The following is a 20,190-nucleotide window of genomic DNA, read 5'->3' on the forward strand; positions in this document are numbered from 1 at the left end:
CTGAATACGCATTAGTAAAATTGGGCCACCGTCGTTTTGCAACGGTCAAGCAAATGACTAAGTATACAAGTGTACAAGTTGTAGTGTTAGCAATATTGAGATTGGTTGTGGTACAAAAGTGTGGATTGTAGCATTAGTCACAAGGTAATTTAATTAACCACAACGCAAAGCCATCAGGTCTTACTTATTGCATTAGACATGGTTATGGTGGTTATGTGACCTACATGGGACTAATTGTAATCCGTATATCTTGTACCTAATCAACAAAACTTACTGCTGTAAAGGTGCATTCAGTTGATAATTACTTCTACAATATATATACTTTGTCCATATCATTCCGCGTGAAATAGGTCTAGTTTCATTTCATGAAATAGTGGTAATATCAATTGAAGTAAAGTAAAAATAAGTAAAATAATCAGTGGTAGTAAATTTGTCTAAATAATGTGAATCTTTAAAAGCAATTGACATAATTGGTTTTTATTTTCCTAATATTTGAGTAATAAACTATGTAAGAAACTAGTTGATTAAAATCCAACTATTATACTTCAACCTATTGGATGATTGTTACAAACTATAATATAAGGCTTTTGGGAATTTATCAAAAAAGTATGTAAGGAAACCCCGTTTACAGCAATGGTTTTAGGTTTTAAAAATGATTACAAAATTTTGAATACATCCAAACATTTTTAGATGTGAAACTAAATAGCCCTATGATTGAAATCATATTTTGAGATTTATTATGAGAATGATGTTTGACAATCAGGGTTTGAGACTGAAAATCTTTTAAATGAATCATCCTACAACCCATTTTTAAGTAAAGCAAATCTTATCATATAAAATGTACTACAATCAAAAAATAAATAAATTAAATAATGAGTAACAATACAGTTTTCCAAATCCTGTCTATTTTTAAAAATCATCTGTAAAATCTAAATTATATTTAAACACAAACAATGTAAACAAAGGTTAAGTACTTACTGTTATTTGAATTTTGAAAATGGATTCATGTCCGAAACATATAACTACGAAAAATATAATAACTATTTCAGGATGATTAGTTGGGCTTTTATACTATAATTTAATAAATAAATTGAGTATGTGAGTTACAAAAAAACTCAAATTGTTTAATCGTCCACCAGTTGGTTTTAGAGAGGTGAAGCGTTGTTGGTTGATGGCACCTCTCTCGTCAAGAATAAAGTAAACAACACATTTGATCAACACCTACCTTTACCTTATGCCAACTCCACGTATTTATCAAAATGTACTACACAACATGTTGATCAACCCTGGTTTAACACGGGCTATTTACTGATGCTATGTTCAAATATACATTTTAGACCACATTTTCAGTTATTACATTTTGGTATTTTCCTTCAAGAAATAAACAAATGACAAATAGAAACAAACAAAATAAGCAAATCTTACTACTGAACGACCAATTGATAATAGTGAAAAGTATTTGTTCTTAATTTGTCGTTATAGGATACTAACCGAGTACCCGTCCTTCGTACGGGATTGGCATACAAGTATAAAATGATTATTGCAGTTAAACTCAAAGCTTTGTGTTTGCAAAGCGGGAGGACACGATTTGATCAAATTTGCTTCTTCAAATTTATGGTATACTATATACACATCTACCATAGCCATAATGTTCTAAAACCTCACCTAAACAATAGATAAAAATAAATTGTTAAAGATTCGCCAAATATCACAAATAATTCATGAAATTAAAAACATAAAAGTAACTGTAAACAATCCTACTTAGACAGTTCTCATTGCATATCATAGTTTTTTGTTGTTGCTTAGTTCAAATTAGCTGTTTCCATAAATGCAAAATACCCCCGCCGCAGCAAACCTGCAGACTAAGCGAATTTCCATTTGATTTACACTGAAATGTCTACTTAAAAATATAACATTATTATTCCCGATTTAAATAGAATTAGTTTAACAAGTACTTAGGTTTGCTGCATCAGGGAGGTAAAACTGTTTTTTTTATGTTAATAGTTAGTAAGAAATAAAAACATTTTTCAAATTTTATCAAAATATGTTCATAAACAAGCAAACTACAACAGTTTACTTATTCTCCATAAGAATAACATGGGAATTTTAAATTTACAATTTTTTGGAATTTTCTCCGTAACCATTAGGCGCATAATAACGCTTCAATATACTAAATTATTTGTTTTTTTAAGCTCTACAAAATGGTTTGGAAAGAAATTGCTAAATTTTATGTTTTTTGGGTCAAAAATGGGAAAAACCTATTTTTTACCCATAAAACCCCCCGTAAACCCCCGTTCCCATGGTCCGATCATGCTGGATCGCGAACTCGTTCGAATAAACGTAGGTTTACACGTTTGTACCGAATTTCATCAAAATCGGATCATTTTTGCTCGAGTTATCGTGCTAACGGACACACATATATATATATATATATATATTATTTTCTTGCATTTTTAGGGCTACTAATATAATAAAATTAAAACATATATAACAAAGTACCCTTTTAAATAAAATAATTACTAAAAGGGTACTTTGTTATATATGTTTTAATTTTAATATATATATATATCTAATATATAAAATTCTCGTGTCACAGTGTTTGTCTGCAAACTCCTCCGGAACGACTTCACCGATCGGTTATGAAATTTGGTGTGTAAATTCTGTAGGTATGCGAATCGGACGTAAACTATTTGCCGTTTCGAAATTCTTAAAAGGGCTCCGCCCCAGTGGCTCTGGAGTTTCCCATGTTAACCTTATGAGAAATGGAATTAATGAATCTTAACAGCTGTTTCAATTAAACAAGTTGGTTCTGTTCTATGATGTTCAATAGCATTAAAGTTACAAGGATTACCAACAGGGTGCAGCACTATTATTTCTTTTACATTTATGACAACAGCTAATTTGCAACCAAAAGGTGAGTGAGCGTAGCGAACGAACTTCAACCTGGAGGCGAGTGAGCGTAGCAAACGAGCTAACCTGAAGGCAAGTGAGCGCAGCGAACGAGCTCCAACCTAAAGGTGAGTGAGCGTAGCGAACGAGCTCCAACCCAAAGGTGAGTGAGCGTAGCGAACGAACTTCAACCAGGACGTGATTGAGCGATGCGAACGAGATCATCTTGAAAATTAAACGTAACGGTACTTTCTTTCCATCGGTCTGTCTTAGGGGAAACCTATAACTTAGGCGATACGAAGTTCGCCGGGTCAGCTAGTATATATATATATATATATATATATATATGAATGAATTTGAACGGATGGTGTTTTTGGTCTCTAGGGACCTCGAAACGAAAAAAAAATCGGTCCCGCGTCCAGGTCTTACCATGAGTACTACGGTAATAGCTTATTCCCTATATGGGAAATTCGCTAAAAGTGATAGTGCTGCACCCTGTTGGTAAACCTTATAACTTCTCAATGCTTTTGCATATCATAGAACCAACTTTTTAAGTTGAAACAGCTGACTAAATTCATTTATTCCCCTTAAATATGAATTCTCACAAGGTTAACATGGGAAACTACAGAGCCACTGGGGTGAAGCTCGAAAGGATTTTTTAGATAAGAATATGCCTATATGTTAATCGGGAATGTGAGCTATAATCATAGCAAATTTCAGCCCAATCCGTCCAGTAGTTAATGCGTGACTGAACTTCAAACAAACACACAAACTTTCACATTTTTAATATTAGTAAGATATGATTTATCCTACCCCCTAATTGGATATTTATTGTTTAATGGCTACAAAACAATCAAAGAGTATTTAAAAGGTGTTTTTTTTATTTATTTGGATATATTTTTACGCCAATTTTTGAAAAGACTGCGGAACTGCTTGACTGTAAAATACAAATGAATAAAACCTGGCTACCAACTGCACAGTAACAGTATTTCAAATGAATTTTATTGGAATGTATTCACTTTAGAACGTGTTTCAAGTATTTAAACGATTTTTGATTGTTACGTAACAATATTCAATTGTCGATTATTTTGTTGTGTGAAATACTGCAAGATTTATCAAAACGTTTAATAACTTTTGGAGCGATTCTAAATGTAAAACATGGACATTTTTGCAGTTATAAAACTCAATTTTATGATTTATACATTATGACATATATAAAATCTCTTAACAGTGTCCTCGTGCAGAAAAACAACAATTGAACTAAAATATGTTTTATCTGTCACTGTGCAGTTTATAATTCTTGACCATTATACATTTGAAATTGAGTCAGTAATATTTCATGATCAGGCGAAGGAAGATGTCTTAGCGAATTAATGATCTGAGTCAATCAGCATACTAAAGCTCTATAGAATCAACTACACTTAAGATTAAGCTAATGAACAAGATAATGTACCTTTTTAAAGTAGCTCTTCACAACAACAAATTAAATTTATTTGAGATTTTAATGAGCATATGCGCCGTAAAAACTTTTGTGGCCTTAAACATAAACACGGTAAATAATTTCAATACACTTAACATCTATTAGTTACTAGTACTACTTTGCTAGGGTTTTAACTATTTTTGAGCCTTTAAATGTAAGCAACAATACACAATTGCTCATATAAAATAGCCCAAACATATTTATGGCTTAGCCACTAATTAAAGAATCAAATTCTATTGGTTGAAGGTGAATCCGTGACCATTTAGAAGTCATAAGTGTAATAAATGAAATCCATAACCATAACATTGTCATAATTAACATTTCAGTATCACTTTTTGTATGCACATTTATAACGAAACATTTTTTTTTATATTGGGTAATATAAAGTAAGGTTTTTAAAATTATTAAATTACATTACTTCCCTAAAGAACTAAACATACGTCCTAATAATGATATAATAAAATACCTGAAGTTATCCAACCTGGTCTCCATTGGATCACAGAATGTTTCACTCAGAAATATTGTCGATATTATAAAAGTACTGTAGGTAAAAAAATCATCATAAACTGTTGGCCATAGAAATTAGTTTAAATAGAATCAAAAACACAATAAAATTCACTGATAACAACACGCCATAACGGTCAATAACAAACTGAAGGACGTAAATAATAAGTTAAGAGCAAGCAGCAACAACAATGCATGAGCATGTCGCCACAGGTAAATCAGCTGGTACAGTCTGGAGCGGCTTTAAATAATACAACAATCAGCTGATTAGCGCAGCACTGCTTTCAGCATTTGAATTGGCCAGTTAATTTATTCTCGTAATAGATTTTCTTCGTAATCACCTGTTAACAATTGTATATGCAACAGGAAGTTTATTAAACTGTGTCTCCCAAAACTAATCGAACTTTACTACAAATCGATTTTAATCCATAAAATATTATTATTTCAACTGATCCATGTTTTATTTTATTTTAGTGTATAGAACATTCTGTGTAAGCTAGAAGATGACTTTAACCTTGAATTTATAAGTTAGATTAAACATACTGATGTATTTCCATAGTGAATCTTTTACAAGCGTCGTTAGCTAATTTTTGGAAAAGCGAGGTCTGATTTCCGGACATGAAAAGTAAAGTAAGTAAGTCCATAGCAGCTTTAAAAAGACCCTTATAACTATTTAAGATGTTATATGTTCTGGTTATTTTGTCATAATAATCCATAATGCCTAATTTCCTTTTTTACTTAAACAATTATATTCAACGAGTCGTATTTAGGTTGGAGAAGGATTTATGCTTGCGTTTTACCCACGGATCTAGGAAGGTGCCAAATTAGTTTTCTCAACTTATTTCTACAAAACCTAACTAAGTAGGTCGATTTGGAATAAGCGTGATTTCAATCACTTAAACCACAAACTCGCAAGTTTTCTAAAGAATATCTGGCGCATAAAATTTTCCATTATAAATACGATTTCCTCATTCACTTAGAAACTCTACAGGTTATTTTATCCATGAATACCGTAAAATAGTATTTCTATATTCAAAGGTGTTTTGCATTGACATGGAATCGTTATGTTACTATCAAATAGGTTTTTGCTGATCATCATGGCACCTTCGGTACTTGAATCGACAATAAACTGTTTAATTCACTTTAGTTCATCAAAGTATTCAATAATTATGTTTCAGTCTACTAAAGAACAGTGCTGCATTATTTTTATTGTTGCCGTTGCTTGGCAACCATAACAAATAAAGCTGAGACATTGCGTGATTGATTATTCGTTCATAAGTCGAGAATTGTTGGTGATTTGTGGCTTATTTTACAACTTCATTACTTGGCTCACATAACTAAATGTATTTCAAAATACTATCATAAACTTTGGTAAAGTGTTTAAGTAAGATAGGTAGATACAACTGTTTGTCCCTAAAATGGAGTAGGTTGACTTGTAGCCCATTCAGTAATATTATAATATAAATGCAAATATTTAAGTCATATCATATTTGCCTCCAAAACTGATTTTGATAAGACAATCATATACATTTCTACCCTCCGCCTTCAGCTTTACGAAATCCACAAAAATACCACTGTTAAAGAAGATTAACTGGGTACACTTCCGTATCTGTTGTCAAACACAACCAAATGAAAATATCGATTGATATATCGATTACCTATTCGATATATCGTTTGATTGGTTAGGTTAATAATCAATATATCCATCGATATTTTCATTCTGTTGTTTTTTACAACAAATACTGAAGTCTACCCGAAACTTCTACGTGTGAAGCTGAAAACAGAGATAAGTAGCCTAGCCTACAACAAATACTTTAGATTCACCTCCCTTGAATTTGTATTTCCAAAGTATAAATGACTAATTACGAATAAAATTGCAGAATATTGGGAAACAATTGTGGTAAATTATGTTAGAACTTTTTGTGAGAACAGTATAAATGTAATTACCTATTGGTATTAAACTCGAATGTATACATTGATGGTTGCCGATTTCCCTATGCCCGAGTATATTAGCCAGGATGCCAGTGTAATATCTAAGAAGGGGAAGAGTGGGGGGGGGGGTTGTACTTCCGTGTGTTCTACGTTTATTAAATCCAGGGATCGCATCATCCCTGTGTGTCTACTCTTCATTTTCCGGTTCAAAAAGGTACGAACTTTACTTTTCTCAACGATAAATTTTTCTCTTAAATGATTTCATTGACTGACACGCATGAATTTATTCCCAAAAACAGCTGCTCATCGGCTGCTAAGTCAAATGGGATATCATTATGTGTACAGCCAAGGCTAGTAAAATACCCCTGCTGTAGCAAACCTGCCGACTAAGCAAATTTCCATTTGCCTGGATTGATTTTCAATTAATCTATTGAATTAACATTTATGTTTAACGAATACCTAGGTTTGCTGCTACAGGGAGGGTACTAACGTGTTTTTTTTGTAAAATATTAATAGCTTAGTATACAAATAATAAATAAATTTACAGAGTTTGACCAAAATATATCCACAAACAAGCAATCTATGTTTACTTACTCTCCATAAGAATAACATTGGAATTTTAAATTTCATCTTTTTTCTCCATTAGGTACTAATAACAGTCTAGAAACACTTCAATGCAATGTAAAACTATTTGTTTTTAAACTATACAAAACGGTTTTTTAATGCTGAAAAGTGGGAAAACAAATTTTTACCCTATAAAAGCCCCCATAAACCCCCGTTTCCATAGTCCGATCATGCAGGTTCGCAAACTCGTTCGAATAAATGTAGGTTTACACGTGTGAACCAAATTTTACCAAAATCGGATGTTTTTTCTCATTTAAATATGAATTTGATCGGATGGTGTTGACCTCTGGGTACATCAAAACATAAAAGGAAATCGGTCCCGAGTCTAGGTCTTACCATGAAGACCTACGGTAATAGCTTGTTCCCTTATAGGAAATTCGCTAACAGAGAGCTGTTTCTCATCTAAAAGCAGAAATAAAATGCGGAGCAAGGCGGTGCAGCTATCATATCGGCGAGAATAACGTCAAACTCCCGCCCTCTAGGTAAATAGGTACGTATCCAACAGTCAGTGTTAAGACCATTACATATTTTGCCATTCGTCGTATTATTCAGATTTCTCAATCTTGATGTTTAGTTATGTTTATTAAATAAGGTTAACAGACAGGCATACACCTCGCTAAAGAACCCGCATATCTAGGACTAAATTGAACTGTTAAGTTTTAAGATCTCGTTTGTAATCAATTTTTCAAACTAATCATTGAATTACGAGGATTAAATTATTTACTCACTCGTTGTAGCAGTGGGTTCATTGGTTGCATAGTTCTTCGTCCTCATAGGGAATCTTTGATAGAATGTTTTAAGCATGTCACCATGAGTTTTTATCTGGATATTGATACACACTGTTATATAACATCACTCACGAGACATTTCAATCACTTTACAAAGTATAAAATTAAACAAGAAATGTTAACTTCATTGCACAGAACTTACACAAAAACAAACAACAATAACAACATGTGTCAGCTGTGTGAATCGGTGACGTCATTCGCGCGACTAATTGTACAGTAAATCAGTACCAGTCCACTATAGACTTTTTGTGTGTTAAACACCAGCTGATCGAAATCATTTTTAGCTATATGGAATTAAGATTTTTATTTTCCACAGTAATCAATAGTCAATGCTAATAACGAAGCAATTTTAGAAACCAGCTAAATAATTTATAACGTGTTTACTGCTTGAATTGGTTAGCTTAAACATTTTGCAAAATAATCAAAAATATCGTTAAACACACGTTTTGACATTTATTTGCTAATTGTTCTGTCCTTTGCTTTATCTCGATTGTTAAAAGATAAACTTTAAATTCCTGTTGAAAAGAGTGACTTAGTCCCAAGTAAACATGTATTGTACTATTAAGTAATAAGAGATTTGCAATCATGTATTATAATGTCGTAGTTTGTATCGTGGTTGTTCTATTCAAGCACTTGAAAACTATAGCAATTAATACTAAAAAGACGCATATGAATCTAAAATATAGACAGCATTACAAATATCAATAGCACCGTCTAAGTTACGATATACTGCTATTGGCCTCTATAATGGCAAAAGACCTGATCTACGACAGCAGACTGTTCAGAGACCCGTTTAATTAGTATAATAGCCAAGTGACTAATGTTAGAATCCCTGTGAAGCACTTTATTAGAGGCCAATATCAATATTGTTTGGCCACTCCGATAACTACCCTTACACCCTTATAAGCGTAGATTAATGGTTCGTTGCCACTATATTTTAAGGCCAATTTTGTTCAAATACAAATATATTTATTAAAGAAACTACAACAGCTTGGCCACGCCAAGTTTAAGAAACTTGATGCGGTCCAATTGATGCATTGAGATAACAAACAAATATTTTTACACTTTTTCTTCTTACAACAAAGATACCTAAATCTTCTATTTCTAAGGTGGTTTGTGGCAGGCACTTTAACTTTTAAAAAAGTAATTGGCAGCATGCTAAAAAAAATCTAAATGTAATGAAAAAAGGTACATTGCTTTATAATCTATATTGAATACTATGGATTGCTTTATCTTTGGATGTCTTTGATTTTCATTGTTCGTAGATAATGAAAATCATTCGTTATGTAAATTCGATTGATTTTAATTTATTTTCATTAATTGAACACAATCGTTTTTTTTTTTTTAGTTTTTCCATAATTTTCTTCAATGATTTGATCAACTCCCCGTTGAAAAGTTAAAAAGTATGTCGAACTTTTTTGGCTCTGAACAAGATGGTAAATCTCCCATTGCTGTAAAAATTACGGTCCAAAGGTAATTGCAACTTTTGGAATTTTCTCTATAAAAACCTATTAATTCACGTTAAATTTGATATCTAAAATACCGACTTGACCAATTTTGATTCAAATTTTGTGTATGTTATAGTCTTTTTAACTCTTAACGAAATGGTACAAACCCTATTGCTGTAAAATTTTGGTTTAAAAGTAAGTGCAACCTTTGTGATTTTTCCAATAAATTATCAAGGTTACTCTCGCCGCTTATCCATGTACGGGTTGATGACAAGCTAAAAGGAGAAAGTATGTGTCATATGGCTGATACTGTTTATTTCTTTTTTCTTTGGGTTACAAACATTTTTCAGTTATAGAACTGCCCCATGGTACCAGGTGTGTGTTATATTGTTATGATCCATGTTTATTCTCTTCTAATGAGTACAATCAGGTTCTAGCTCTCGGGTCGTTTAAAAAATTGTTTTTGTATTAATCAATATGCAATAACTTAGTTTCCGTTATAAATCATAGCTATAAAACAGCATAAACATATTCCAATTAATGATTTATCATATTTTAAAATAACGTCATTATATTCATTTTATATTACAACTAATGATTGATGAAATAACATAATATGAACAGAATTGCGAAGAGATAAAACCCGCACAGATTCGCTGACCATAGAGATTAAAGTAAATCCGGGTGGTAGCTTTCATTTCGATTAGTCAAAATCCTATTTAAAATGTGTTTTGTAATAATACTTGTGTGTGCTTAGTTCCCATACCAATACATTTACATTTAACCTTTTGATACCTTAATCAAGTTATTATAGAATTAATCGCCGTTTCATTATTTGGCAAAACTCTTATGAAGTCAATAACGTTTTGTGACACTTTCAACACTAAATTGTAGTACAGAAATATTTTTTACTTAGTTTTACCATTGACTATTGGATACTGAAGTTGTATTGATAGTCAAAGGTTTTATTCAAATATTTATTATATTTTATCATATATTTATTTAATCAACTGAGGTTGAATAAATATATGATAGTGATATTATTGTAAACATTCCTTTTCAGTATACAATGTCAATAAATTAAAAAGATCTCATCGTTAAATATATTTTTTGTAGGACTAATAACTAATTGTGTTTAGTTGGATTTGACCTGCAGTAAAGACACAAATATTGAAGCTAAAATACACGGCCTTTCATCGTGGAAACGAAAGCTAGATGCCTGTAGACTAATGTTTTTAACCATGCACATTTTCATATTTCCAAAGTGTGAAATAGGTGACAACATAATAGTACAACGTTTTTCGACAATGTATAAACACGGATTGCTTCAAAGTGGGTATGTTTCAAGTCGAACTCCCATTGAATAAATGGTAAATGGATAAATGGGTAAAAGTAGTATCATTTAGATATAGAGAAAAAGTCATCATATGGAAAAAGATAAGTCATATGGAGAAAAGTTGTATTTGTTTATGTACAGATTTTTATTAAAGCTACTTTTGATAAGAAAGGCACCTTTCCCATACTCTGTAGCAACAAATCTAAGTGATCACTAAACCGAATGTTATTTCAATATAAAACAAATCCGACTCAGAAATATTTAAGTAAAATAAAATCAGACAATTGAACATTTACAGGTTTGTTCCGTCTGGGGTATTTATATACAAGACACTACTTAAAACTACTCCTTACTCAAAGTCTGAAATCAAAGCCCTGCAATGTTGAGAACTACAACTTCTCAAAGCCTGATTACTTGGTTGAGTCAAGCCTAGTTGCTGGGTTCTAAATCTTAGTTGTTAAACCCAGCTGACAACCAAACAATCAAACTCGATGAATCGTTAGACAAAATTGAATAGTTAAATACAATTTGCAAGCGGTTATATATTTTAAAAGTTCTCGAAAAAACGTTAAATTCCATTTAACATTTTAATAAAATACAGAAAATTTGCTAATTACTAGTATTTAAATTCGGGTTTAATAAATTGCTTACACATTCCTAATCATAAAACTGTTTTTACGAGAAGAGTCTGATATCTCTGAAAATCCAATACCGAATAATTTTATATGCCGATTTGTTATAAGCGCCTAATATTCAGTTAGTATAATTTATTAACATGCAAAAAACCCCTATTATTTTTTATAATATTTTACATTGAGGTTTTCATCGACCCAAAAGACTTCAGCTATGTTTTAAAGAACGTTTGTTATATTTTTCAATAGTGGTTACATTTTTGTGTGTTTATAATATATAAGAATTTTTATGACACCTATTGCAAATTTAAAAAAGACGCATTCAACAATTTACTATCATCAAGGAACCTGTCAGTTGGTAAGCAATATGATGAATTACCATAGCTCTGATAAAGAGCTTAAAGGGTCCTTAAAATAAGCTTACCAAACTTTGGATGGCATGAGTATCTTGTATCGGACTTTTAACAACTTTTAAAATAGGCCACACATGTTACCCAATGAACCATAAGTGCTAAAGAATTTTAAAGTAACCCTTGAACAATATCTTATGAAATCCGTTTTTTTCATATCAGATATTTTGTTTCTGTTTATTTATGTAAAAGGTTTAAAGGAACATTCATAGTGTCAGATGTATACTTGGCCTTTATACAAGTAATGTTTTTGTTTACAAATCTTGAAAAAATCTAACTCAATATGTAAATCAGCTGTTCTGAATTATATACAGTACAGTTTAAAATGACTACTTGATCCTGTGCTTATGATAAGGCCCACAATCCAATTACTGTTAGTACTTGAAGTCGTTAAAACTACCAAATAGTTTAGCTTGTGAGAATTTGAAATATTAAAACATTACTCAAATAATGTTCTGATGTGCTCTTATGGTTAATTTCGAAATTATTTACGAATAAGGCTACATTTTCACCTGCAACATTAATGACTGCAATTTCAAAGCAATTATCATTATAAAACAGACAATTCACACAAATTAGTTCACATACCTTAGTAATTACAGTTATTTTCGACTTGCAGCTGTACTATTGCGCCAATAATAGTTTTGTATTGTAGAAGTCGCGTTAAGAAGAGCATCATGTACTTGATCAAGCTGGCTCTCCTGCTTCTATTGTGTAAGTACTTTTTCACCACACTATGATGTTAGCTGTTTCACATATGTTAATTGATGGTTGAAAGTTATGTTTTGCTGGCCATGCCAGCTGTCATCGTCATTTGGGAACCGAGCAGGTTTTTACAGCCCGGGGCCGCAAAATCAGCTGCCCGCTTAACGAACATGAATGCATAATAAATACACAATCAGTAGGCCTATCCATAGCATTGCAAAATAATTAATTGTTTTACTGTCACCGTTGCCTAGCAATTATTTATTATTATTTTTGCTGATTCCTCAAATTATTTCTTTACATAACCTAAAAGTTGTAGTTGTGTTGAATATCAGTGTGCATTATTATTCTGGTGAATAGTGGTAATTGGGTATAGTGTTGTGAAAAATAGCGTTTGTACCACAGACCGAAATGGTTTTCGGTCCTAGGTACGAAATATACTATTACAATTTACGGTTACACCACTAACTTTACAAATGCGGATTAAGATAAGTTATGGGTAATGCTATATTACTTATTTTCTTTACGCAATAAAGACATCCACTTTGTTTATTAACATCACAAGATTATCAAACAACCACAGAATAAACTACTTACTTATTGTACGTTGTGAAAACTATATCTTCAATCTACAAAACCCACAGAGAGTCGAGTTGCTTTCAATCCTATTATTTATGCTCTTGAACATAGGCCTACAATGATTTATAAAATAACTTCATTAACAGTAGTGATGGGTCGAAACTAAATAAAATGAATAAATACCGCTTCTAGGGTTTATCACATAAACATTTATACAAAATAGTAGTGCTATTAAAAATGTGTTGTTTTTATAAATAAAAATTTAAAACTATTAGCTTGCATGAAGATCTGTAAGACATCAAATTCATGATTCTTAACAACATGTACCTGAAAATCTCTCTCTATTTCTGATGCGAATCCCCAAAGTTCAATTCCATATTGAAGAATAGAATGAAAATAGGCATAATAAACAAATAGTTGAGTTTTCAATTCAGTAGTAATTCTGACACAAAGCATTTGGTAACAGCCATAATTTAATTTCTGTAATATGATTCCAAATAATTTTTAATCCAATTCGACAAAAATATTTTGGACTTAAATACAGTACAAAATAAAAGGTCATTCCCATAAATACCATTTAGCATTGGTTATTTAATACCCTTGGAATGTTGTATTAAGCAATTGTATCATTACAGTTGTTCGAAATCGTAGAATACTTTACCGCACAAGATTTTATACTAATGCTGAACAAAGAGTATTGAGGAAACCCAAAGGACATTATGTAGTTTGTGACGATGTACCACCGAATGGGTTGTTTGAGGATCCTACGGATTATAAAATAGAAAAGATATGGACATAGACAAACAAATTACCCGAAAATTGACATGTTTGTATTATTATTTCAATGCAACTGTCAAAAAACGTCCAAAACACATGTAGAGATTATTTATACAGTAATTCCATACAGTGACGTCATTTTTTTATGTTTTTGATCCATACCGTTTCTGTTCTAATATCCGTGGGCGGTCCCATAGTTGCTACGTTCCGCGATCCGTTATACCAGAGAGCGCATAATATTCGCACCTCGCAACAATGCTGGCCACAGAACAACAGCTGATAATATGTTAAATATTATTATATCATGAGTTTGTTATTAAACTTAATTAACTTAATTTAACGTGAAAATATTGAAGTGAAGATGATTTACACAGAAAATAAATTAGTTAGGTATATGTTTTTATAGGTTAAATCAAGTTCTAAATTGGTAGTTATATTTTAACAGGTCCGCTTGATTTAGACATATTTTTTATGTAATTCAGTATAAAAACTAACCTCTTCACACTCGTATAAATATGCTCTAGACTCAACAGCATTTAAAGTAACGGCTACTACATTTTTTGTCTCACAAACCCTTGAAACTACATTATACAGCAGAAAACCCCATCTTAGAGTATTCGGAGTATTTATTTGCACTTTTTACTACAAATTTTGCCGTTTTTATGCCGCTTTAACTTATTTCTAAGCGTAGATTCATTAGTGAAATTCATTAGTTTTGAATAAAAATAAAATTTTCTTAAGCCTAGCACAAAACTGTCTACCAGCAAACAGCTAACCAATTAATTAAAGTCAGTTAATTGATAGAGGAAACCCGATGTCAAAAATAGGCCACTAAACTGTAAAATAGATTAATTATTATAGAGATTAACTCTTATACAATGGCCCAGATAAAAAAATACCCCCGCCGCAGCTAACCTGCTGTCTAAGCGAATTTCCATTTGGCTGAATTGCTTTTCAATTGATCTATTTAAATAAAATTAGGTTTAACGAGTACCTAGGTTTGCTGCTACAAGGAAACTAATAAAGTGTGTGTTTTAAGTAAAATAATTATTGCTTAGTATAAAATATTTGCCAAGTTTGATCAAAAGATATCCATAAACAAGCAAACTACAACATTTTACAATATTCTCCATAAGAATAACATGGGGATTTTAAATTTACAATTTTTTTAGTTTTCTCCGTAACCAATAACCGTACAAAAACACTTTGATATACTGAATTGTTTGTTTTTTTAAGCTCTTTAAGATGGTTTAGAGAAAAATTGGGAAATTTTGTGTTTTGAGGGTCAAAAGTGAGAAAAACCAATTTTTACCCCATAAAACCCTGTTCCCATGGTCCGATCATGCTGGATCGCGAACTCATTCAAGTTTATCCCGCCTTACACCTTCAAACCAAATTTCATCAAAATCGGATAAAAATTACTCAAGTTATCGTGTTCACGGACACATATATACATATAAATCTATATATATATATATATATATATATATATACATATATAAAAATTTGAACGAATGGTGTTTTTGGCCTCTGGGGACATCAAAATGAAAAAGTAAATCGGTCCCGGGCCTAAGTCTTACCATGAGACCTACGGTAATAGCTACTTCCCTATAGGGAAATTCGCTAAAAACTGACAATACTGTAATGATACTATTTTTTAAATACATAATTTTTTTTCGGATTTTTTAATTGTGTCAGTAATGCGAGTTTATTTAGGAGAGGACAATGATTTTCAATGGCTTGAGGTGACAGTGCTGTGCACAAAATGTTGCGCAAATAACACCAATAGTGAGCACGATAACATTATATTATAGTCTATAGTTTGTTTTATACATATTTTATAATATCATGGAAGCTGTACATATGTAGGCCTATGTTTATTTTTTAACGTCTCCTACACATTAAACTACGAGCAATGCTCGGTCCCCTGGTACTATTATATTCAAACCGGGAATAAAGGTGACAATTACGAGGTAATATTTAAGTGAAAATCCAATCAGGTAAATGAAAATTCACTTAGTCAGCAGATATTAGAGTGTTAGAACTGTATTGACCTCTGTCCACCATGTAGGCCTTTCCATACATTAAAATGAATAACGATGTTTGAATATTGAATAGTTAAAATTGTAGGCAAACTCTGTAAATTTTCCAATACGCATTGGTCTTGTTAGTTAGAATGTTTAAATTGTCAGAATTATATTTAGGCTGTGTTTACAGGTTCTTTCTGTTGGGCCTGTGACGAGGGATTGGAAACATATAAAGAGGACGAACATGCCGGCCAAGAAGGGCATGTTTGCATTGAGTGCAGGTCGCAAACAGCAACCAGATTTGAATGTGATCATGGCCTCGATTGTATTGCGAGGAACACAAATCCTGATGGATCTAGGACACGTCTGTGTCTCAACTATGGTCTCAACAAGTAAAACCAAGCAAGAGATGTAAACCGTCTAATAAACAGGTTTTCGGAGAATTTTGAACTTATTAATAAATTTTATTTCTATGTTAGCCTCCGTGTAGCGTACTCTAAAGGCTTTTTGACAATAATAAAAGTGGACTGTATATGGGGTTATTAATTTAATCTTGATAATAACAGAAAATAATGGTGGACTTTTGGTTTAATTTTAAAACTGAAATATAGTTATGTTACCACAATGACGTTCTAGAAGATCTGGTCGAATGTTGTCTCGTCGAGAAGATATTTTTGATGAATGTTTAAATGTTCTGACAGTACACAGAATTTAGAGTCAAATTAAAAAGGGCTTATTAAAAGCACACAAAAGTAAAAGGTAAATGAAACAAGTCAAAATAAAAGAATAGAGAAATTAACGATGGAGCTCAAAGAAATGATATTACGAGAAAAAACATTGAACTTGGAACCAGAATGTTTACATTTTTCTAAATTAAATTGTATTGTTGCGTGGGGATTTTGCAGCATCCTCTTTCTCTCTCTCACACACAAATTATCAGCTGGCCAGCTAAATACTTAACACTCCGGACAAGGCCACACTAAAAAAAACAGGCCGTAATGCTCGTCAAGCATGACGTCACGATAGAAGACGGCAATGACGTAATTTTGGCGTTTGTGATCAGCTGCTTGTTTTAATCTTTCATTGGAAAATAAATAAATAAGTACTTATACGTCATAGCCGTCTTCTATCGTGACGTCATGTTTGACGAGCATTACGGCCTGTTTTTTTTTTGTGTGGCCTTGCTCCGGATTACGTTAAATTTATGAAATTGGTGGCATTTCCATTGACCTGCTCGTTGTAATCCATGTTGCTAGTTTCGCAACTAGTTTCGAATTTCTACTAAGTACTCTTCAGGCGTCAAGGATGTGTCGTCGTTGCACACAAGGTACGTAAACACACAAACACGGACATTAAAATGGTAAAACGGTATACTTAAAACGATTAAAAACTAACAAAAACTGTAACTGCGGTGTGGGAATGATGTGTCACACCGGATGGATACATAAGTCTCTCGGTCGTGACACATTCCCACACTGCAGTTGCCGTTTTTGTGACATGTTTAAGTTCTAAATCTCAACTGATTAAGTTCTTTTCATCAAATGTCACACGGAACACATACGTGGTAAAAACAAGTTTAAAAATAAGTGTAAAAGACATACCTGTTTTTTTTTTTACCTGTTTTACCATGTTTGTATTGTTAATTGACGTACACATAACGAATATTTCCAATTTCCAATTCTTTAAATCACAATTTCTACTCTATTAGACTGAATTGTTTTAATATAATTGTATCTTATCATATGATAAAGGTCCATAAGAGATTTATTAATTCACGTCAACTACTATTACCAATATACACATGTTGTGTTGTTAATTTCAACAATTTCTTTATAAAGTCAAAACAGCTGATGAACACTGTGTTTTGTAAAATGTAGTCAAAGCTTTCAATGATAAATTACACTTTTGAAATGTCCCGTGAACAGAACTTTGTGCAGACGCTTTTGAACTTTTCGTATTACATTTACCTTTTATGTTCGTATTTGTATTTATATTTGCCAAAAGAGGACAGAAAGTGTAATTCAAAATGGAATAGTCTTTGAACATTTATTTCATATTGTTATATGTACTCAATATAGTTCGTATTTGGTATCACTTTTCTTGAGATTACGTTGATAAGTACATCCATGAATTTTAAGTTAGATTACTTTACACAATAAATAAATGTCATTAAAACATTATTTTAGTGATTAAATTAATGTTTGTTGATTATGAATAATTATCCTACGCAGCTTTTAATTTTAAAATAATTTCACTTAGGTTAAAAAAAACACCATTGGTGATTACTTTAATCGATTGAACTGTTTCGATAGTCTGTATGTATATGCTCTTAGAGGTACCAAATAGTGATGTTTTTTAAACATTATCTATTGTTTGTAATTTAATGTTTTTGTTTAGTTAAAAACATCTGTTAAGATTGTTTAATTCCTTTAAAATATGAGTAGGTAATCATAAGGTTAACATAGGAGGCTCCAGAGCCACTGGGGCAGAGCCCTTTTGACGGATCTGCACCAAACTTCACATAAACCATCATTGAATAATGCTTAATAATGCCTGAAAGTTTCATTACAATCTGTCGACTGGTTTAGGAGTCCATAACGTTCAAATATATATACAAACTTCCTCTTTTATAAAAAATATAGATTAACTTATCTTATATTGCACTGTCAATACCTCCATGCATTGTTACATATATCTCTTGCAGTATTTAACATAGATTATAAATCACAATAATAAATCAAATTAATTTTGCAGTACAATAATTGCTTCACTTTTTAATTAAGCTATTTTAATTAAATTGAATGTTTTGAATGGATTTCAAAGCTTACTTAGCCTTTTCAATTGTATGCAGACTGCTTAAAAATCAATATAAGAAGGTGTAGGCAATTTAAGTATTGTTTGAAGTAATTAATAGTGTCGATTAAGGTAATTAAGAGTGAATTGAAGCAACCAAACATAGTGAACATTTTATAGCGCTGGATGTAAAAGTATATTTTATTTAATCTTATTTATGAGTTCTTCTAGTTTGCTTAACTTTACACCTCATATCTCAAAAATTATATCACGCATCAAAATTGTTAAATGATATAATTTTATTTTTTGAAATTTGCTTAGTCTGCAGGTTTGCTGCAGCGGGGGTATTTCAAATGACGAACGTTTAAGAATCATGGCAGAATTTAAAAAGAAACACTAGAATTCGGTTAGTCAGAAATACATTTTTAAGTCCTCTAGTTATTCAAAATTCCAAAACTTGTAAATTGCTTTTGTATTAATACATTATTTCAAATTGTATACTTTCTTGTCAATCCTTGGCAACAAAAAAAAAAAAACTTTAAAGAGTTGAATTTTATAGTTTTAATAGTTTTATATCATAAAGTATCGATGCCACTTAAACGTGTATAAGCATTTTGAAACTGTTCAAAATTGTCTTTACCATCACAACTTTTTAAATTAGTCATCTTATTTACATTAGAAGGGTTTAAAATGCCTACAACATCACAGTGGGAAAAACTTGGTATTACATAGGGAATTAATTTATGAAAGTAAAGTGTCAAGTCCCTCCAATGGCTAAAGACATTTTTGAATAGTTTTCAAATGTTTTATTGGTTCCACCATTTATCAAATCGTGTACGGTTTCCTAAAACTGTCCAGTGATGAAAGTTTAGCAATCGGTACAGTATGTAACAATTGGTATAATAAAGAGTATAATTGAAGAATGATGAATTCCTTAGATCTTGAAGTTCCCAATCGTTCAGAAAAATTAAAACCGTCTCAGCTTTTTTAAAATTGTATACAGTTTTGTAAATGTTTACCAGTAACAAATTCCGTTAATTATTACAGATTCGTATGAAATACCTGATATTATATAGGTTTTAATTTTTACCATCGAATCTCTCTCTGGTCGTTTACCAAGCCATTGTTTCAAGCTTTATTTCGAATCGTGTGCTTTTTTTGTAAATTCTTGCCAACGACGAACACTTATAATTATAATACTATAGTGGGAAAGATAGAATTATACTTGTATTACACGAATAACCCACATTATATTACAAAAGCTCC

At 31.6% G+C, this 20,190-nt stretch overlaps 1 long non-coding RNA gene across 1 annotated transcript; it reads left to right on the forward strand.

Moving 5' to 3' along the window:
* The first annotated feature begins 12,633 nt into the window (after positions 1-12,633).
* Positions 12,634-16,574, forward strand: LOC128993508 (uncharacterized). The gene is made up of 2 exons (XR_008490761.1): positions 12,634-12,757; positions 16,322-16,574. It is a non-coding gene; the product is annotated as an uncharacterized LOC128993508 (long non-coding RNA).
* The last annotated feature ends 3,616 nt before the right edge of the window (positions 16,575-20,190 follow it).

The sequence above is a fragment of the Macrosteles quadrilineatus genome, unplaced genomic scaffold (assembly GCF_028750875.1).
Source record: "Macrosteles quadrilineatus isolate MER2022 unplaced genomic scaffold, UCM_ALF_1.0 Scaffold_4__1_contigs__length_99947679, whole genome shotgun sequence".
Classification (NCBI taxonomy): domain Eukaryota; kingdom Metazoa; phylum Arthropoda; class Insecta; order Hemiptera; family Cicadellidae; genus Macrosteles; species Macrosteles quadrilineatus.